Below are 22805 nucleotides of genomic sequence, written 5' to 3' on the forward strand. Positions count from 1 at the left end.
GGGCATTCAACATAGGCATGTCCGCCCCCTTGTGCTGGTCACACCATCCCCGGTCCCTTCCTTCAGGGGTTAACTGCTCTGGTAGCCAAATAAAACACTGCGAGGACTGTGCAATTATGGAGACAGTCAAAGGGCAGGCTCTATTTTGAAATCTATTTGCAGAGACAAGGCCTTCCAATTTAACTTGCAGGAAGCAAGCTGGGGGGGGGGGAGGGAGAGAGAGAGAGAGAGAGAGAGAGAGTGTGTGTGTCCTTTGCTCCAGATGCCTTTTCCACCCTTTTCCTTCCACCGGCAGGAAATCATGGCTGTGGACAGGCCCCTTAGAAGAAATTTGTAGCCCCAAGGAACACAAGTTACACGTGGTACACTCCCCCCCCCTTCCACTGTCTACAAACACGACCCACGCCTCTGAATGCCCTGCAGGCTGCCTGAGGCCTGATCCAAGAGACAGGAAGTCGTCTCCCCTCCCTCTTCTTTCCCTTGTGAACAGGTCATGTTTTGGAAGCCATGAAGAGAGACAGGATCTGGGAATCTTCTTAACAGTTTCTATCCGCACGGGCCTTTGGCTTTGTCGGATTCGGCAGTAAACAATCTCCACCACTAACCTGCCAGACCACTCAACCCAAGTCACTGGTTGACATCCCGCCCTTCCTTTTGGTTCAAGGCAACTTAAAGCATCCACCCCAAACATCCCATCCCTCCCCAGTAGACACTTGGCATGCAGACTACTCCCCCTCTCTCACTCTTTACAAACACTAGCCTGCTTTAGGATGCTTTGGGCTGATCCTGTGTTGAGCAGGAGATTGGACTAGATGGCCTGTATGGCCCCTTCCAACTCTATGATTCTGTGATTTCCAGTAGGGTTACCAGATGTCTTCTTTTTAGAGGACATATCCTCTTTTTTGGGGTGTCCACACTATTTTGAGCCCTTTTTTTATTTATTTATATCCTTAATACTATTTTGCTCCCTTATATATTTGGGAAACAGCCTTCTGGGAGGAGACTGTCCAGGGCCCTGTCTATCCAGGTCCACCCTGATTGGCCCTCCCTCCTTGTCTGCTAGAAGCCTTGTGGCTGCGGCCTCATGAGGAGAGAGGCAGCAACAGGGTTTGCGGCCCGCAGGTACGCTCCTGCCAGGAGGGAGCTGGGTCAGGGGGAACTTTCAGCCTCCCTGTGGACCACAAAGCCCTGTCGCCGCTGGCGCGGGAGGGGGGGGGGCTTTCCTTTACTCTTGAGCTTTGATACTAGTTTATTTATAATTTAATTTATACCCTGCCCCTCCTGACAAAGTCAGCTTACAAAAACAGAAAAGATAAAATACAATAATTCCATTAAAACCCCTCCATTAATCCCTAATAAAATAATAGTACAATCTAAAAACTCCAGCCGATGGCGGAAACAACATCCCTCCCCTATCCCAGTCAGTAGATCCCCTGCCCCAACTGCATCCGTACTCTGGCACAACCAGATGGATCTCACACAGCGCCTTCCACTAGGCGGGACCTCTAGTTCGTAAAAACCGGGACAGCCCTTCCTCCCCAACCTCAACCAAAAACCTGGCAGAGGAGTCTTTTTAAAAGACTGGTGAAAATGTCATCCTATGGGGTTGGAAAGTTAGATATATTCCTAGTTTGTGGCATTTATCACAGCTGAAGACAACAGTAGAAGTATTAAAATACTTCATGCATTTTAATGTTATAGTGACCATTTGTTTGAAGTCATGAAGTCATACCTTACATTCCAAGAATTATCTCGAGCACACAAAAGAAAACTGCAAATATTCACCTATCACAAATTCTAAGCGAAGCCACAAATGTTACCATATTTGTTTGAACTTGTGGGAAGGGACTGAAGTAATGAAAACTTAGTCCCTGTCTACTTTCAAGCTGTCCCTATAAAGGTATCCCCTGTGCAAGCACCGAGTCATGTCTGACCCTTGGGGTGACGCCCTCTAGCATTTTCATGGCAGACTCAATACGGGGTGGTTTGCCAGTGCCTTCCCCAGTCATGACCGTTTACCCCCCAGCAGCAAGCTGGGTACTCATTTTACCGACCTCGGAAGGATGGAAGGCTGAGTCAACTTTGAGCCGGGTGCTGGGATCGAACTCCCAACCTCATGGGCAAAGCTTTCAGGCGGCTGCCTTACCACTCTGCGCCACAAGAGGCTCTCTGCGCCACTAGAGGCTGTCCCTATAGTGTGAGGCAAATCTCTCACAGCCCAGTCCTAAAAGGGGCAGGGAACTCTTTGTCTGTCTGCAGTGAGTATGAAGAAAAACAGAGCAAAAAGAAGGAAATTAAAAAGTACTCCATAAATAATTAGTCATAGAGCTGATAATCGTTTCAATAGACCCAAGACACCATCTATATAATTATATATACTCACACAATCATACAGTTTCCATAATACAACCAAGCATAAGAACCAAGAATGTGTATTCTAAAGTGTGGGGCTGTGGATATGAGGCCTGGTTGAGTTCTCAGGGTCTCTCAGTGAGCTCTATGGAGCAAAATGAACAGGGCTGCCATCTGAGATATAGTAGAATTATCTCCTGTCTAAATCAGGTCTCAACAACCTTTTTGAGCCTCTGCGTACCTTCGAAATCCTGATAAAGGGTGGTGGGCACAACCACAAAATGGTTGCCACAGAAGGTGCAGCCAACTACACAGAGAAAGCGCAAGTGCAGGAGTAGCGTTGCCAGATCTAAGCTGGGAAATAGCTTTGGGGGCGGAGCCAGGAGTGGATGGGATTTGGGGTAGGGAGAAACCTCAGTGGGTTGCAATATTATTTTAATCTGTACACAGAAAACCAGAACCCAAGCCAGGCAACAGTCCTGCTTGGCTCTACCCACTTTCTTAAAACATTCCATTCCATTCAATTCCTTCATTTATCGTATTTCTATACCACCCTCCCAGAAGGCTCACGGTGCCTTTGATTGGTGCCAAGAATCTACTGAACATCACCAATAAGGGCCCTCCTCTGCATCCTTCTCCCATCCTAGACTGACTGGCTGTTTTATTACACTTGACAGCTTCAGTGAGCAGATTCATTTTTTAAGGATTCAAACTTCTAAAATCTTTAAGTTGATTTTTTTCCTTTTTTCATTGTTTTATTAATTGTTCTATTGAATTGTTGTAAACTGCCCCAAGACAGCTATGCTGAGAGGGGCAGTCATAGAAATTGAATTATAGAGGAAGGAAGGAAGGAAGGAAGGAAGGAAGGAAGGAAGGAAGGAAGGAAGGAAGGAAGGAAGGAAGGAAGGAAGGGAGGGAGGGAGGGAGGGAGGGAGGGAGGGAGGGAGGGAGGGAGGGAGTCAGCCAGTACCACAGCATTCACAGGCATCACCATGAACTAAATGATATCCCTCCTTTCTTACTCTCACATAGCAATCATGATATAGTAGCAAAGTATTCAAGTGGGACCAGAGAGACCTGATTTCAAACTCCTCCTCTACTGTGAACCGTGCTGAACAACCTGGGTCTAATCCAGCCTTTTTCAACCTTTTTCAACCTTTTTGACCATGGAGGAGCCCCTCAAATAACTTTTCAGATACCTGGAAGTGATGTCAGCTGACCACACCCCTTGAAAGTGACATCACTCCCCGCACCATTGGCCTTCCATTTGCTCTCTCCTCCTGCCTCTACTACTACTATGGTGACTCTGGCTCATGCAGGCTGGAAAGAAGAGTAGGAGCTGAGAAGACAGCCCAGCCCCACCAATACCACGCCACTTCAGAGCTTCTGAGGACCCCCTTCAGAACTCCCGTGGACCCCCAGGGTCCACAGACATCTAGCTGGGAACCCCTGGTCTAATTACTTTCTTCTACCCTAACCTGCTACATCTAGAATGGAGAAAGAGAGAATGATGTGATACACCATCAAGCTCCTTAGAGAAAGTGCCAGATAAGAAGAGTTGGTTCTTATATATTGCTTTTCTCTACCAGAAGGAGCTTCAAAGCAGCTTACATTCGCCTTCCCTTTCCTCTCCCCACAACAGACACCCTGTGAGGTAGGTGAGGCTGAGAGAGCCCTGATATTACTGAAGAAGAAGAAGAGTTGGTTCTTATATGCCGCTTTTCTCTACCTGAAGGAGTCTCAAAGTGGCTTACAATTGCCTTCCCTTCCTCTCCCCACAACAGACACCCTGTGAGGTAGGTGAGGCTGAGAGAGCCCTGATATCACTGCTCAGTCAGAACAGCCTTAAATGAAATATACGATGAATAGAGACATGAGTGCTATTGAATCATGAGAGAAATAATAAAAATGCTGCTTGGATGAGAAGCTGTATTTCACACGCACAAACACTCAGGAGTCTCTGTAACAGAGAGGCCCTCTCTCCACACAAAGATCTGTCATAATTACTAGCATTTCGGTAGCTGTAAATAAAAAATAACCACTTCACATGTGTGGTGTAATTGAAATGAAATGGGAAACGATAGGAGAAATAGCAACAAGATTGCAATCTGTGTCACGCATGACCTAAATCAGTTCCCAGGCCTACTCAGTCCAGTGACCAATCTTTTATTGATTTGGATCATGTGAGGTATTTTTAAGCGATCATTTTATATTTGCTTGTCTAAAACTGTTCTACCCACCTGTCAGCCGGGGTTTTCAAAGCCACTTTGAACATTTTTTAAAAAATAAAAAAAACACCTGAAGACACAGCTAGACTCAATCTAGATCAGGGGTAATCAAACTGTGGCCCTCCAGAGGTCCATGGACTACAATTCCCAGGAGTCCCTGCCATCAGATGCCAGCGTATGCCAGCGTATGCTGGCAGGGGCTCCTGGGAATTGTAGTCCATGAACCTCTGGAGGGCCGCAGTTTGACTACCCCTGATCTAGATCATCCACCATCACAGTCAGAATATGCCATAAAAGGATTTGACTCACTGGGGACTCTTTATTTAAGATTAGGATGCCCCCGCCAAGTTTTTAGCTGATGGGAGGAGATACCATGAGATACCACTTTGTTAGTAACATGTGTTGTTATTATTATTAGCACTAACTCCTTAAATCAGGGTTCCCCAGGAGTCATGGCTCACACTGGCATTTCCCCCGAAGCCTACCATGTGCTTTTAGAAGGTGGGAGGGACTAGGTTGGGCTCCTGCTGATTATGGCTTCTGATCAGCCACTAAATACCTAACTGGCTGTGCACAACAAAATGGTGTCCTTTGGGCAGCCATCTTGTAGTTGCGCCCGCCAACGTGTGTCAGAATTTCAATTCTGTTGCACAAAGTTTGAGGCCCCCAATTTTGTTGATTCGCCTAGTATTTTTATCAGAAAACTGAGCATTTTCAGATTCTAGAAATAATATCTTCTCACTATTTATTTTGATTACAGGACATATTTGTGCCACCCTTCCCTCAGCAAGCCGAAAGAGACATACGCTGCCCTGTGTTCCTCTATTTTATCCTCACACCACAATTATCTCAGGCAGAAGAGGCTCAAAGAAAAGAGAGCCACTGGCCAAAGCCACTCAACAGCTTTGCTGGGGGAGAGGGGATTTGAACCTGCATCTCCCAGATCCTGTTCTGACAGTCTAACCACTACCGTGCACATTTTCTGCTTTTCAATATCTATCACTTCTTTATTTCCTCCCCTGTGTATCTGTGGTTTTGCCCAAGGCAGCTGATAGAAATCGAAGTGGTCCCAAGAACGCAAGGGGTATCACTGAGCCAACTAGCTTTGAGCAATTCCTGTGTTCTTCTCCAAGAGTGAAGGCCCAGGCTCTCACCCACAAAGTACCCCAGGAATTTTGACTCCCCATGCAATTACTTAGTTTATTCTAAGAAGGAGCTATATGTCTTACTGATGGAGCACCTGTTTTGCATGCAGAAGGTCCCAGGTTCCATACCCAGCATTTCCAGTTAAAAGGTTCAGGTAACAGGTGATGTGAAAGTCCTTTGTCTGAGACCCACCTACAGAACTGCTGCCAGTTACTGACCTTGATAGACCAAAGGTCTGACTCTTTCTAGGGCAAATCCATGTGTATGTGTGGCCTATCCTTGGGTTAATCAAGGAGAGGTCAATCTTTTCAAAAAATGACAGTGTCAGCTGAGTACATAGGCAGACATTCCTTTTTAGGGGTGAGAAACCTAACCTTTTACAACTAAAAAGCCAAACCATGAGAAAAATTGGCACAAGAGATCAATAAAGAACTACAATACAAAATACCTTTTGCATCACTGAAAATATGTGATTAAATTACAGAAAATTGATGTGTTGGTAGCACTTCTGCAGCCCAAACACTGCTTTGTTGAGAGTTCTTTATTAGGACAAGGTCCCTATGAGACCTCACAAAAAATAATGATTATACACAGGAACCCCCTGCATGATTGTTCTAGCATGCTGGCATAAATCATAAACAAATTAGTCTCATAAAAATCTCAGTCGTCCATTCCTTTTACATACTGGTCATTCTAGCAATCCTTGACCCCCTTGATATCTTAACTGACAGATTTGATTTCCAGAGCCATGGGGTACAGAGCCCTGCTCAGTGCTGCGTATTGTACCAGAAAAAGAGAGAACCCGTCCCAGGCTATCAAAATCAGTTAACAATATATTTATACAATCTCTATTTTAATGATAAATGAAACAACCAGAACGGACTCTAGATTCTGTTCCGTTTTCAAAGTAGACCTTTCATCGGAGGTTGTTTCCTAGAAGTTTTCAATATTTCAACCAACTCAAAGTTGTAATCAAAATTCTATGCATATAATACCGGCCTTCAGCTCACAGGTATGGGAGAGCTTTGTCCAGATACCACTGTGGAGTTTTGATTCTGATTACAACTTTGAGTTGCTTGAAATATTGAAAACTTCTAGGATAAGTTTCAAAATCATAGGAGGAAACAACCACAGATGAAAGGTGTACTTTGAAAACAGAACAAAATCTAGAGTCTGTTCTGGTTGTTTCACTTATCATTAAAATATTGTATAAATATATTGTTAACTGATTTTGATAGCCTGGGACAGGTTCTCCCTTTTTCTGTTAGGATATTTATTCAGAACCGCCTGTTCTTTTGTGTTGCAGTGCTGCGTATTGAGCAAGTCTGGCATTCTTACTGCCCAAGAAGCTGGAAGAACAGGGAAGAGGGAGGCAGGAGGAGCTGGCCAGACTCTATGCCAGAGCTCTCCCACTCCAGTCTCATAGAATCATAGAGTTGGAAGGGACCACCAAGGTCATCTAGTCCAACACCCTGCACATTGCAACACGAATACTCAAAACAACACGAATATTCGCTACCTATCTGAATTCACAGCATATTGGCCACCTACAGATCAGGATGGAACTAGGGTTGTGTGCTTTGGTTGCCAATGCCACCACTCCCCCCACACGCACACACACCATGACACTAGCTGCTTTGGGCTGGAACGGCTGCTTCGGCGGCCGAAGCGCACAACCGTAGATGGAACCACTGAGTTCAACCAAAAGGAACATTCTTACAGACCACACAAGAAGATGCAGCTACCAGAGCAGATTTAAAAACAGAAGTGATCAGGACTTCTGGACAGGCTGAAATTGCACAGAACAGGAGAATACAAAGTTTTGCTATCGACTCCAAGCGCAGCCAGGCTAGGCGGTCTCCTAACAGTAACGTGGCGATTTTTAAAAGCCGTTGCAACTAAGCACACAGCTGTATTAAATCTCAGCTGTCATCTTCACAACAGCCAGTGCGGCTTACCTTAATTCCCCCAACTTGATACCCAAAATTCGTACAGAGATCACGGTGTCTCTGGGAATAATGTTGTTCTTTTGACTCAGCAAGTGAAAGACACTACTTTTATTTTATTTTTTAAAATATCTACGTATATATGCCCAAGAAGAAGATAAGCTGGAAAACGCTGGAGAATCAGAACCTTTACTCTGTACAGGAAGGATGATGGCCTAAGGATACTCTAGTCCAATAATAACAACATTCAAGTAATAGTGCCTGGGTCATGACAAACTATGACCCTGCCCCAGAGCATTTTCAGGAAGTTGGCTTGGAGCCACTTTGTATCAATAGCAATTGATACTGTGCAACTTTAACAAGCGCAGAGAAAGACAGGAAAGGTCTCATTTTACACCCTTAAAAATAAATCCTCAAATCTTCCACTGATGATTGCCCCAGCAGTGCTGCATCAAAAAAGAGAGAGAGAGAGAGAGAGAGACAGTAAGATCAGTTAATTTAGTGCTTCACTGAGCAAAACCGTTAAAACAGTCGGGGAGTACGTATGAGATATAACTGCAGCAAACATATTCTACACTTATTCCATTCATTCATCCACCAAAGGGATTTCATTGTCTATTAATAAAGTGTGACTTGATTTAATGTGCTTCTATTTTTAAAGGTCAGGATTCTTATCATTTTTTGGGGGGGGGGAATCACGGGCATTGCTTTGATGAAAGACTTCTGTCTTTACGTTCGTCATAGCAAAAAAGGATGATTAAAAAAGCAAATATTCTGTCTTGGTGCCCCAGTATTCGTTTTGGTAAGATTTCCTACATTCCTACGGCCAAATGTCACATCATACAACAGAAAGCATTAGTTAAGGGTGGTGTGGGACAGCAAGTTGGTTGAATACAACAAATCAAGCTCAAATGCTGGACAGAGCAATTAAAAAAAAATTCACACATGGTTAACACCAAGGGAATGCTGGCTCAAACTAGCCTATGACATCTGGCAAATTTCAACTTTTTAAAAGGAACATTCCTATTAAATCGCTTGTACTTCAGTTAAGGGGGGAAGCAGAATTTGAAGGTATCTAAAATTATAACCAGAATCTACAGCTTTGCTCAAATCTTTTATGTATTAGCAGAGCTTAGTCTAATTTGAAGGAAAAGCTAAATAACCACTTGGTTTGGACAGGAAAGTGTTCAACTGATTTAACCGATTTAGTATTTAAGTTTTAAAGCGTGCGCGCACACACAAATCCTCGCCTGCTAGTGAATTAGAATTAAGATAAGAAATTACATCAGTCCTGGTCACAATTTACTGGCGAAATATTTAAATGCATACTTATGCAACTGTCACTCATGTTAGCAGGGCCTGCCTAGATGAGCTTTCTAATGCCACGTAACCACGGATGTGCAGCAGACGAATCTACAGAATAACTTGAAATAGGAAAGGAACCGCAAATGCCTCGCAAACAGCGCTGTATAAGGGAATAAAATTTTTGAATCCGTAAAATATGTACTCCCCAAAAAGGTTTTTAAAAAGAAGACGCTTTTGCCTTTATAGAAAACTCTGACAAAGAGTGTGCGTAAATTGAGAGCACGGGTAATTTTGCACAGAAAAGGTATTGAACTGTCATCGTACACGCATGAAAATTGTTCCGTATCCAAGCTACTGTTAGCAACCCAAAGAAGATACCGTCTGCCACAGTAATTCCGCGTGAGCCTAATTTCAGTTTTACATTTCGACTACAATAACAGTCACTCGAGTCATAAGCCAGCTTTACCTTAACAAGGAAGTAAATTATAAATCATGTTAGCAATTTATTCCAAGAGAAATCTTTTAATAAACTATGTCTCATTTGAAAATGACACCTAGCAGTGAGTGTTTCCTTCTGTGTGTCAGGTTTGGCTAATTACCTGCATTATCTTGTTTTATAAGCAGCAGTAGCAGGCATCTCAAAACACAATTTTATGCATTATGGGGGTTAGCCCCCCCATTGAGAGAGAATTTACAAATGCAAGTTATAGACATAAATTTCTCAGCATGCCTTTGAAAAGGACACTTCTAAAGATATCTCGCATGCCACAACAAAATCTAATATTAAATCTCCCCCAAAGTTAAAAAAAAAGAGAAACTTTCCCCACCCTTTTGCTTGAGTGGCTGTTGCTGATGTAACATTTATTCTAACAGTCACTAAAGGAGAATAAAACATTGTCTGGCTTTGAAAAGACATTGCTGGAGGTTGGGAGGTTTTAAAATACGTATTACAATATTACGTATTGTGAAATGCCAGCCAAAGTTTGGTGGCCTTATCAATGGCCCTTGATTCCGTGCCAGAGAGCTATATTCCTGCAGAGTTCACATATTCAGCCACATGGGTGTGGCGTTTGATTTGATGGGTGCATTTAGCTGACAGGGATTGCAGTAGAACAAATTTAGGGTCCAGCGGCACCTTTAAGACCAACCCATTTGTATTCAAGTATGAGCCCTCAAATGCATGTACACTTCCTCAGATACTCGCTCAGACTTGGATTGCAGTATCTGCTTGAAGGGACTTCCAAGATAAAAGAATGGGCTCCCTCCTTTAAAATACACAAAATTCTCCTCTTTAGCATAAGAGTCCCTTGTTTATCAAAACAATAATACAAGGGAGAAAATGTTTACATTTTCAGCACCATCAACATACATCATCGTATGGCTAAAAAAAAAGCAAGTGCTCCCTAAGAAATGCTCAATCACTGTCAATTTTGCCCAAGGATATGCACATAAAGCCAAACATGCAGCCTGGCTGTATCAGGCTCAGACAGAACCGGAGGTTACCAGCATAACAAACAAAAAAACCAAATAATTATAAATCACTCGTAGACCTATTTACACATCATGCAAAACCGTTGGAAGGTGAGTAACCATAGAAACCCCGCCGACTAACTCTGGCATCTTAAAGTTTGCATTTATTTTAGAATGCTGCAAATTACGTCCCAATTTCGGAAAATTCCTTTGTTTCCTAACCTCTACTCAAAATGATTTTTCCATCTCAATTACCGAAAATCTGCCTTTTAAAATTTTTATTCAAGTATATATATTTTTAAAAGAAGATAACAGTGCTACATGAAAACATATCAATACAGTTTAGCCTTCTCAAATTAATACCGCTAACTTGAGACGAAGCACAAAGCCATACAACAAAGCAACACTGTGTGTTTTGACACAGACTATTTTTACAATGCAAAAATAAAAATATTAAAGAGAACAAAAAGCACACTGGTCGAATTAGCTGTTATAGCTGAACTACTAATAATGTCTCCTCATCGACAGATCACACTGACAATTACAATTTTCGCAGCTTAATATTTAATACCACGATTAGGTTTAAATGCCCAACGTTTTAATTCATCATTTAAACGAGGCAAGCATTTGTAGTTCACAGGCTCCTTCCCTTAAAGGCTTAATGGTCGGCATGTATTTCGTTATGCAGATGAGCGATAAACGTTGTCCAACATGATTTCAGTGGGTCAACAGTATTTTCCTATTCACATTAATCATTCAGACAGCTAAAGGGGGGGGAATTCTTGAAAAACAAAACTAGAAGATTCTTAAAATCCAGGGACACCAAATACTAGCTGTTCCCTGCACCCCTAAAGAACCTGAAAACTGAGCAGACAAAATTAAACACTACAGTCCAAGCAGGACATTTTTGTTTTACACTTAGACAAAATGTCTACGTTTATGATATGTTGACTGTCGTTATGTCCACAGCATTCGAAGGACACTTGCACCAGTGCAAAATATGGCAGAGTGGGAAAAGCGGATGGTGGTGTTTATTTGGTTAAGAATCCAGATTGTAGGCAGAACTATCAAAGCAAATGGGAGGAGGTTCAAAGCTGTTTATTACAAGTTGTTCACACAATGTGTCAAGAGCGGCAGGATCAACTCTCAAACTGTGCAGCCATTGCCGGTTGCGTGTGTGAGGGCCACTTTTAAATTGTCAGGCACATGGTAATTTGTAAATGAAGAAGCAGCGCCGTGGCAAAAGGGGAAGTTCTTCGGCTTATGTGCTAGGGGAACACAAACACACACCCCGCAAGCTAGGAAGAACTAAATGGGAAACATTCAACATTTCCAGAACATTTTTGACTGCAAATATCTCCTCCTCTCCACAAGTTTGCTCAGGAAAGCTGGCTTGCACTTCCTATGCAGTCTCCCAGACAGACACACTACAGACCCAGATCTGGTTAGCTTCAGCTGGAAAGCTGGTGTCGTGTAGTGGTTAAAGATGCTGAACTAGGAACAGGGAGAACCAGGTTCAAGTCCCCACTCTGCCACGGACACTTGCTCAGCATCCTTCACTCAGTCACTCTCTGTCAGGGTGGGAGTTGTGAGAATATAACAGAGAGGGGAGAACAATATTTGCCGAACTTGAGTCCACACCACAGGCATTCTCAACCAGGGTTTCGTGAAGCCGTGGGGTTTCTGGGCAGCCCTGGAAGGGTTTCCTGAATGGATGGGAGTTAATTTTTAATATATTTTTAAAACTTACTAAACATTTATTTCTGTACGTCTATATATGGTCATGTTGACCTGCCCCCCCACCAAATGGTCCATGATGGGCCTGGAGGGGGTAGGCAGGGGAGGGACCCTGGGTGAGCGTGTACACAACTATGCTTCCAATCATATTCTGCACAATCGTGCCACTTCTAGGGTTTCTCAAAGCCTGAAGAATGTTTCAGGGTTTTCTCAATGGAAAAAGCGTTGACAAAGGTTGCCTCAGTGGAAAGAAAAGAGGGGAATAAATATATCAATAAATACACAAACTCATATTCCCAATAGGTCATAATTGTAACTTCACACTAGTGTGCAAACTTGTATGCATTGCTTAATATTCTTAAGATTTATTCAGAAAAAAAGCACTTACATAAATTTTTTTTAAAAACCCCTCATGCATCTTTGCAGATATTCTTGGCTACCTAGTAGCCATGGTTCTAAATTTTAAACATACTTTCCAACGTTTTATTATCAAACTACCACATCCAGCCACTTTGAATTTGATCTCTTCATTCTTGTCTTCTAAAAATCCGCAACTTCTATCTTTCCTGGGGATTACTGCACACAAGCAATTTACGAGGGATTCTCGGATGCGCTTATGCAATTTACACTAAAAAAATTACATGCTCCATGGATTCAACTTTACCGTCTCCACCCACAGCCAATGTCTTGATATGGAATCCTCCTAAATTCACCATCCAGCACAGTGGTGGGTCCGGATTGTCTACGTTTTTTAGATAAGGCATTGGAGTAACCCTATTAAAGGTTATTCAGGCCAAATAGCTGCCTTCTAACCCCATTTAGATCATACTGCCTTTCGTTAACTACGATGCTTCGTTGGGTGTGTGCAGCGGCTTTCAAATGTGAGTGCGATAAAATAAATCCTTGCGTGATCTCCGTACCAGCCCATACATTTTTGCCTACTCAGTGTGTGCAGGGAGCGGTGGGTTGCACTCCATCCCTTGAGAACTGCCAGGTGAGCATATGTTGAACAGTGCACAGGTCAGAGAGATTATCTAACCCAGGACGATTTTCCTACACCGAAGCAACACTGAAATGCAACGGAAGGGTCATAAGAAATAAATTGCATCAAATCACCAGGTGCAATGGCATGGAATGATCACATTTGATCACAACCCCTGCTAGGTTAAACTGGGGATAAACTAGCTGTTAAAGGAGAGTTTTTCTGGCTATAAATGAGGCCAAGTAGAAGCACAGGGATGTTCACAGATAAAGGATGGACACCGATGGCTGGTTTTTAACCTGGCAACTGAAACAAGTGAAGCCACTGTGAAGTGACTGAGGGCAGGGGGAGCAGGAAAGTGACTGGCAATTCTTCATCTTGCTCTGCGTTCATAATGTGTCTGATTCAACATAAACTCTGCCAAGAACGCCACCCTCTCATCACTTCTGTCCGCATGGCAAACGACTCACCTGAATCTACAGAGATTGACCAATGTTTGTGGGACGTTCGTGGGAGAAGGAAAGTCTGCAGCAGGATGAAAAACTCGATTAATTTTGGTGGTGGAAAGTGCTGTCAAGCCATAGGTGACTTGGTGACCACACAGTGTTATTAAGGGAGGAGACCAACAGAGGTGGTTTGCATTTAGGGATTTCCCTTCCCAAGTAGAACCTGGGGAGCCCCCTGGTGTTATAGCTCATCTCCAGGTTTCCCTGGAGAAAATGGACTCCAAAGCATTATACTATTGAGATCCACAAAGATCAAATTCCACCCACAAAGTCAGAAAACATAAAAACCTAACTGGAATTAGCTAGGACCTGAAAGATTGGATATCTGTGCAAGTTGGACAACAGGTTACAAAAATATATAAACATTTATTGTACACAGCTTTAAAAAAATTAAGGTAAAAAAATACTCACAAAGCTTATAGGCCCTTATTGAAAAATTATCATATACATTGCACAATCTTAGGTCTTAGATAGTCCTAGACCTGGCATGTTTCGACCTTCACTGGGTCTTCCTCAGAGGTCTAATTTTGACACACATACACTGATAAAATATAAAATACATAAGGCAGCTGGTAAAATAAACAAACTGTGAGAACTTATTTGTTATGGTGACAAAATGAATCAAAATGGATCAGATGGAAAATGTCCATTTATCAGATAATAGTCCCCTTCTTTCAAGCTGCCGAGAAATTCTGATGTGTGCCCATGAAATCAGTGCATGTACAAAGGGAGGTGTTGATCTATTTGGCATGAGGTGCAGCATCCCCTTCCTCCCCCCCCCCCCAGAGGAAGCCCCTTTTTCTTTGCTGGGAGAAGGTTGGGCTCACATGTTAGAGAATCCATCACCACACTATCCAGACAATACACAACTAATTTTGGTACGTCAGAAGAAGCCACTTGACTTTAAAGGGGGTGACTCAAATCAGCTCTCCTATTGATTTGGTAGACTCGATTTAGTACGATACGATATGATATGATAACATATATTGTATATAGCCAAAAGCCATTAGAAAGCACAATTAAAAGAGTAGAGTACAAATGCAAATAAAACAATAATTCTCCAATATTACATACATAAAGCTGTAAACGTGGACTACTGAGTCACAATAAGATTTAAAAAATGGTGGAGACTCCTGTACAAATGCTTTGAATCTTCCCGGCGGCCAAAGCAAAAAGCGCCAACCTGTGTGAAACACAGGGGTTGACATCTGATAACAGGTAGGTGAGTTTGTCAAAATCAGAAATAGGGTATGAGTTGGGTAATAACTTAGCAAGGAATTTGCCCCTGGATTCGGAATACATGAGACAAGCCAAAAAAAAAACTTGGAACCCATTCAGAATTCTTTTTCCAGACTCGATTTAGTAGGCATAGTTAAGTCATCACAAACATTACACCTTCAGATATTCCCCAAGTGAGTTGTGGAGCTAGATCCAACGTGAAGTAAATCTGAGGCATCCCGTTCACAGTCCAAAATAATCTTTGTAAGTTGGTCCCTAAATGTAGTTCTTTCCTCTGCTCACTTATGCCTATGTTAAACTTTTGAAATATATGGATTGAAATAAATAAATCTAGTTCTCTTCAGTTTATAAAACATTGCCAGTGACTAGACAAGAAACCAGTCCATCCCTGGGAAACAGTCTGGCTACCAAAATTGGTCGTCAATCCAGCTAGTAGTCAGCTTGTTTATTGCTTTAAAAAAATGCTGCAGTTTGCAAAGTACATCTGCAACTTTTGGCTGGCACATGATTTGCACTTGAATGTACTGCCCATTGGTCATGCAACTGCTGACTGGTCTCATAGCCTGCTCCAGTTAACACTCCACTTTCAGGTAAAGGTAAAGGTAAAGGTATCCCCTGTGCAAGCACCGAGTCATGTCTGACCCTTGGGGTGATGCCCTCTAGCGTTTTCATGGCAGACTCAGTACGGGGTGGTTTGCCAGTGCCTTCCCCAGTCATTACCGTTTACCCCCCAGCAAGCTGGGTACTCATTTTACCGACCTCGGAAGGATGGAAGGCTGAGTCAACCTTGAGCCGGCTGCTGGGATCGAACTCCCAGCCTCATGGGCAGAGCTTTCAGACTGCATGTCTGCTGCCTTACCAATCTGCGCCACAAGAGGCTCTCCACTTTCAGGTAGCTACCTAGGATTAGATAGACTTATGGGGAACGGCCAGTGGCTATAAGCTGTGATGATTAAGTGAAATCTTCACGTATATCCACAGTATACCCCTGAATAATATATATCTTTTGCCAGGATTTTAAAAATGGGATATAAATGTAATAAATAAACTTCAGCAACAACATTTTGTTTTCCCATCAGCAATATTTCCAACCTCCCGGTGTGATATAGAGCTTAGTTCCTTTCCCATGCACACCAACACTCTATAACCCAAAATTTGCTTTATTCAAAAGTCTGTCTTGATTGCAGACTGGTGCAAAAGTAAAACAAATCATCGTGTTTATTTAAGACATCATCAAGAAGCTCCCATACTGAGCATTTATATTTAAATTGAAAAACAGTTCGTCTTTCAAACACGTATCATTCTATTTCTTGTCTTAAAGAAGTCATCAGCCATTTTATTCAGGATTGTGGCATCTCTTCCCTTCCCCTTCCCCCTCCAACTGCCAAAGGAAAGGGAAGAGAGAGAAACTGAAGACGGACAATTCAAAGTCTACATTGCACAATACATTTTTTCCCTCAGACCTATAAAAACTCCTCTAACATGGTAGCTAGGGTGTCGGACTAGGATCCGAGAGACCCAAATTCGAATCTCTGTTCTGCCATGGAAGCTCATTGTGTAACCTTAAGCCTGTCACTTCTCTCTCACTGACCTACCTCACAGGTTCACTGTGAGGATAAAAACACAAGTTGAGGAGAACGATGGTGCCTTGGGTCCCCATAAGGGAGAAAAGGAGGACATAATCCAGTTTATTTATCAAGGCTGTGGGAGAGGAGCAATACTATTTCAAGATAAGCAATCCCATAAAAAATACCATTGGTCATCTCGAGTCTACAAGCGCACCATATATAAACAATTATAAACCATATAGTAACAATTACTGTTACTAAATCATAAGTACAGGTTGTTTTCTCAGCTGTTCCTTGTTCTGAGTATTTTTTTTTAATAACCTAAACCAGCCTTTTTCAACCTTTTGACAGTGGGAGGAGACCCTAAGATAGATTCTCAGTCTTCGAGATCCATGGAAGTGATGTGAGCTGGCCACGCCTCTCTGCTATGCCCTTGGAAGTTACATGTGACCAGAAGTGACATCACCACCCGTACTTTCGCCCTCCTTTCACTCCCTCCCCCCACCTTTAGTATTATGACAGCTCTGCCCCATGTAGGTTGGAAGGGAGGGCAGGAGCTGAGAAGACAGCCCAGGCCTGCATACCACGCCACAACCAACTCCCCTACTTTGATTTTTACACCCACGGCATACCTACCAAGCCCTCCGAGCAGAGGCAGCCCCTTCCTTAACTTGTGGCCAAGTCCATTAAAATAGAAGGGGAAAGGCTGCGGACCTTCTCCGGAGCTCCCATGGACCCCTGGTTGGGAATCCCTGCCCTAAACAGTCTTCGATCTAAAGAACGACAATTTCTGGGTACCCAATGACACTTGGTCTTGGGTGGCATGCACCCCTAGAGCATGGCAAAAAGGTTTGCTACAACAGATTGTGATACAAGTATGGGAGGCAGAATGTCTTGGAGCTCCAAACAAGAAGTGCACCTCTAAAAAGAAATCTGGCTCTGAAAATACAAAGTGTGCAAAAACAATGAATTGTCAAAGGCTTTCATGGCCAGAATAACCTGGCTAGGGTGAGGCTGTGGTCTGGGTTGTGTGGCCATGGTCCGGTAGTTTTAGACCCTGATGTTTTGTCAATAACTGTGGCGTGGAGAGATTCCCATCTTGCTGTCTCCTACCTCTGAAGATGCCGGGAGAGGAAAGGGAAGGCGACTGTAAGCCGCTTTGAGACTCCTTCGGGTAGAGAAAAGCGGCATAGAAGAACCAACTCTTCTTCTTCTACTACTGTCTACTCAGACTAGCAGTGGCTCTCTGGGGTCTCAGACAGAGGTCTTTCCCATCCCCCCTTGAAGTGGAGTTGCTGAGGATCAAATCTGATACTTTTTGCATACTGCTAAGCCAACACCTCTCCCCCAAAGGAAGGAAAAACGACATCATTGTAATCTGCTACTGCATTAGTCTCCAGAATACTGCCCTCCTAAGATTGATGCACCACAGAGGTTTAAAACAAACAAACAGAAAGCAAACCAACCCCTGACAACTCAGTCCTTAGAAATAAGCCTTACCAAGTACAAACAGGACACTGCCGAGTAAGCATGCAGCCTTTGATACGGATCAAGAAGTCCCTGGTTCAAAGAGAACCTCTTTCCATGAGTTCAAATGGACATAATTCACTCTCCCTCAGCATCAGATCTGCAATATGAGAACACGATTACTCTTATCTCACAGGGTTGTGCAGATTACAAGTGAGAGGGTGCCTGCGGATTCTCTAAAGCGGTACGTAATTGAAAGCCGGCATGGTGCGATAGTTAGACTTGGATCTGCAAAACCCAGGTTGATATCTCACCCTGCTACGAAGCCTGCCTGGGACCAGGCCCTCTCTCCACCTAACCGGCTTAAAGGGCTTGTTTTGTGAGGATGATGCTCTAAGCCGCTTTGGGTCCCCATGGGGGAGAAAAGCGGGACATATTTATACTTATTTATACCCTTGTCTTTGACCTGGAAATTGCAGTTGGTGCAGAATGCGGCTGCTAGGGCCCTCACAGGAACATCTTCGAGGGCCCGTATCCAGTCGATGCTGAGGGCAGCTGCATTGGCTTCCAGTTTCAGCCCGGATCAAGTTCAAAGTTTTGGCGCTAACCTTTAAGGTCATTTTTAACAGTGGGCTGGGCCCCACATATCTGCAGGACTGCTTATCTCCTTATGCCCCCCACAGAGCGTTGTGCTCTGCGGGTGCAAGCCTGTTGGAGATCTAGAGCCCAAGGGAGGTTCTCCTGGCCTTGACCAGGGCCAGGGTCTTCCCAGCCTTGGCCCCAACCTGGAGGAATGAGCTCCCAGGAGAGCTGAGGGCCCTGATGGAACTTTCCCAGTTTTGCAGGGGCTGCAAAATGGAGCTCTTCCGTCAGGTCTTCAGTTGAGGCCAGGGCAATTGGATCAGGGGCCCCTCCCTGTAACAGGCAGGTCATTGGCTGCCCCCGTAGTTCCCTCTGAGGCACTGGTCTGAAGCCTGTGTGGGGGGGTTACCTGTCACCACTATGGGTGGATTTTAATTGGTTTTACTATTTTAAGGGGTCTTACTGTGGGCATGTATGCTGTTACCCACCACGAGCCACTGTGTGGGTGTGGCAGGTTTAAGGATGAATGAATGAATGAATCAATCAATCAATCAATCAATCAATCAAAATTTAGATAATATTAGTAGTAACAATACATATCCAAGTGGAAGTTTTTCTGTCTTAACTCTGTTTTACTTCTTTTGCAGTACCTTTGTATATGCAAGATCCTTCAAGAACTCCACAACGCTTCCTCGCAACATCCCTTCCAACTTCTGACTGGGGTGTAAGGACGCAAGGATCTCCATTCCTACTTGTATCTGACGAAGAGGCCTTTGACTCTTGAAGGTCAACATCCCAAACATGTTACTGGCCTCTAGGGTGCTACAGGACTCGAATCTAGCTATCCCAGTAGCATTTTCTTAAGCTTGATTGCATAAGTCAGGGATAGTCAAACTGCGGCCCTCCAGTGAATGCTGGCAGGGGCTTGTGGGAATTGTAGTCCATGGACATCTGGAGGGCCGCAGTTTGACTACCCCTGGCATAAGCTCTCACAACTAAGTTGCCATGTGCTGAGTTACCTAAACATTTCAGAAGCTGGGCAGGGCATTATATACAATAACAAGTTCCTGGTTTTCTTTCTTTATGTAATTTTTCTCTACTTTCATCCCAAAAAGGGACCCAAACAGCTTATGTAATACAATTTTTTTAAAATAAAAAGGAACCAAATAAACACATATGTCAGATCTTGGGCAGATCCTGATCTGTTGGCCTGTTTCACTGCAAAGCCTTGAGTTAGGAGCCACAGACTAAAAGCCAAGGTCAAAGAGTCAGCTGAAGCTGAATCCAGCCAAGACACAGGTCCTCTGGTTGGCACAGCATGCGGAGAGACAGATGGTGAGGGTACCAGTTCTTGACGGGGTCTGACACCTGTGAACTCTACCAGGAGCCTGGGTGTGGTCCTGGACTTCTCCTTATCAATGGAGGTCCAGATTGCAAATGTCTCTCACCTGGCATTTCCCCATCTATGCCAGGCACAATAACCAGCACCCTACTTCTTGGCACCATACCTAGCAACGGTCACCTCCACATAAGACTTCTGCAACTTGCTCTACACAGGGTTGCCCTTGAGACTGAACCTGAGACTCCCAACTTGTCCATAATGCAATGGCAAGGGTCCTCCTTGGAGCCCAATGGAGGGTGCACATTACACCGGTGCTTGCCCAATTGCAATAGCTCCGGATTGGAGACCAGATCAGATTCAAGGTTCTGGTGTTGATCTTGAAAGCCTTAAATGGTCTGGGAAATGAAATTAGGTTCCACCCCACCCATGTGCTTTGCCTGCCCTTTGGGGGAGGGGAGGCTGGACCAACTGACAGGACATTCTCCTTCCAGTATGCAAGTCAGGCCTGCAAGAAGCCAAGCCTCTCCAGCCATCACCAAGGCCTGCCTGCACAACATGCCTGCCCTTCAGAGCTCGGAGCATGAGAAACCCTTCGCTGCACAGTGCATGAGAAGCTAAACCACCAGGGAATAGCAACAGACTATGGAGAAATACGAGAGCCTCTTGTGGCGCAGAGTGGTAAGGCAGCAGACATGCAGTCTGAAGCTCTGCCCATGAGGCTGGGAGTTCAATCCCAGCAGCTGGCTCAAGGTTGACTCAGCCTTCCATCCTTCTGAGGTCGGTCAAATGAGTACCCAGCTTGCTGGGGGGTAAACGGTAATGACTGGGGAAGGCACTGGCAAACCACCCCGTATTGAGTCTGCCATGAAAACGCTAGAGGGCGTCACCCCAAGGGTCAGACATGACTCGGTGTTTGCACAGGGGATACCTTTACCTTTATAGAGAAATACATCCCTATCTTTGCACATTAGACAATTCACTTTCAAGAAGAGCTTTTTTACTAGAATGAGCATCTTTCCTTCTAATTTAACAAAAGGCAGATTGAAAAAGATCCCTGTTTCCCAAAGGCTGGATCATTTAATCTTAGACTGCCCTCACTTTGAGAGTTGTCGTCCAGCTTGGAAAGTATCCTTATGCAAGGCTAACATTATCCATCTAGACAGGAAATACTGCATTGGGATAGCACTGAATGAGAAGGACCCTGCTAAGATGCATGCGATTGCACTGATCTTAGTCCAGATTTTAGTTGCCAACTTGGAACGGATGAACGCTACAACTGCTGTAACCAAACTTGATTGTCTGTAATTGTTTTGTTTAGCAAACCTGGTTCACACCATGTTTGTACTGTATTTTATATCTGTTTATTTCCTTCTGTTACGCCAATAAAGGCTTTGTTGATCTGGGACTGGTGTGTCTTCGGGACTGCCTCTCCCATTAAATCCCCCCAAAGAGTCAGTGGGCCATAATCTGCTTTGGGTCCCAGTCCCCAGAGAGGTGAAACTGGCCTCAACGAGGGACCATGGGTCCTGTTAAGACAGAGCCATTCCACCAGGCCTATGGTTGAGGCTGGGAATATACCCCAAATGGATGGCCTCCCCGGTTAAAACACCTGCTGAAGCACCAAAGAGTAGACTCACCCATTAAAGGAATGAAAGCCCTCCTCAGTCCTAAGCTAAACTGGTGGATGTAGTGGAGAAGCGGCAAGATGTATTGACTGTTTTAGTGTTATTTTAATTGATATTTATGTATTTTATCAACTGATGTTATCCACCCTGAGCCTCACAGGGAGGGAGGGATATAATAAAGGTGTTGTGTTTGTTGTTGTTGTTGTTGTTGTTGTTGTTATTGTTCAGCTACTGCTAGTAAGATATCCTTCTGCCTCCCCGAAAAGCAAGGCCAAACACCAATATGAGTACTCCACACTCACAAATCATGCATGCTACAAGTGAAATAAAATTTAAGTAGCGGCATTAAAATTAAATAGTTACATCTCATCAGATCTTGGAGGTTAAGCAGGGTCAGCCCAGGTTAGTATCTGGATGAGAGACGACCGAGGAATCCCAAAGTTTCTACACAGAGCCAGGCAAAGGCAAACCACCTCTGAAACCCTACATCAGTGGTCCCCAACCTTTTTATCACCGGGGACCACTCAATGCCGGGAACCACTCAACGCCTTTTAGACCATTTATGCACTGGAGGTTTCATGCCAGGCTGCAGGCTGGAGTTTTAGGCGTGGCAGGTAGCCCCACCTCTTCCTGCACCCACATGGGGGACCATTTGGTCCTGTGCTCCTCATCTGCCTCCAATTTTTTCTCCTGCATGGGAGCTGAGGCAGTGAAGTTCCCAGTGCATAAACGGTCTTACTGAGGCCAGGTGGGGGGGGGTAGTTTACTCCTCTACTCTCAACCACTGCCCTAACGCTCTCTGATCGCTATAGTAATGTTTAAACATCCCTTCAAAATAAGATACAGACACGCCACAACAATGAACATAAGGAACATTTTATTTTCATGGAAATTTTAACTCATGACAATGACAAATCAATGGGAACCCTGAGCTTGTTTCTCTGCACTGAGATAGTCCCATCAGGGAGTGATGGGAGACAATGACACCCTAAGTGTGTTGTAAAGGGATGGGGGGGGAGGTGTCCTTCAGGGCCCACCTCCAATTAGTCGAAGGACCACATGTGGTCCGCAGCCCACAGGTTAAGGATCGCTACCCTACATGATCCCCATAAATCAGCTGTGATTTTATTTAATGTATTTATTTTCTTGGCTTTATAAACTGCCCTCTCGGCTCAAGCAGATTCAGGGCAGGGAACAAGATATGTCTAACAAAGCAATTAAAATCACCTGTTAGCAATTCTGAAATCCATTTGAACAAATTCTGCCCTTGGGGGTAAAGACCAAAACCTGGGGAGGGGGGGGGGGGAGAT

General features: G+C 44.0%; 1 protein-coding gene and 1 long non-coding RNA gene across 6 annotated transcripts in view; one reads left to right on the plus strand and one right to left on the minus strand.

The window, feature by feature from the left end:
• Positions 1-21693, plus strand: part of LOC143829224 (uncharacterized) — a 93828-nt gene extending 72135 nt beyond the window's left edge. For both annotated transcript variants that reach the window (XR_013228034.1, XR_013228033.1), the window contains exon 2: positions 19176-21693. This is a non-coding gene — a long non-coding RNA (uncharacterized LOC143829224). The remainder of the gene's footprint in view (positions 1-19175) is intronic.
• Positions 1-22805, minus strand: part of METAP1D (methionyl aminopeptidase type 1D, mitochondrial) — a 94825-nt gene that overhangs the window by 58872 nt on the left and 13148 nt on the right. Inside the window, exon 1 of one of the 4 annotated variants that reach the window (XM_077319722.1) lies at positions 17980-18101. The exons of the other annotated variants lie outside the window; for them this stretch is intronic. The gene's annotated coding sequence lies outside the window, so the exon portion shown is untranslated. Of the gene's footprint in view, positions 1-17979; positions 18102-22805 lie in introns of those variants that run through there. 4 annotated transcript variants of the gene reach the window in all.

Source organism: Paroedura picta, chromosome 2 (genome assembly GCF_049243985.1).
Source record: "Paroedura picta isolate Pp20150507F chromosome 2, Ppicta_v3.0, whole genome shotgun sequence".
Classification (NCBI taxonomy): Eukaryota; Metazoa; Chordata; class Lepidosauria; order Squamata; family Gekkonidae; genus Paroedura; species Paroedura picta.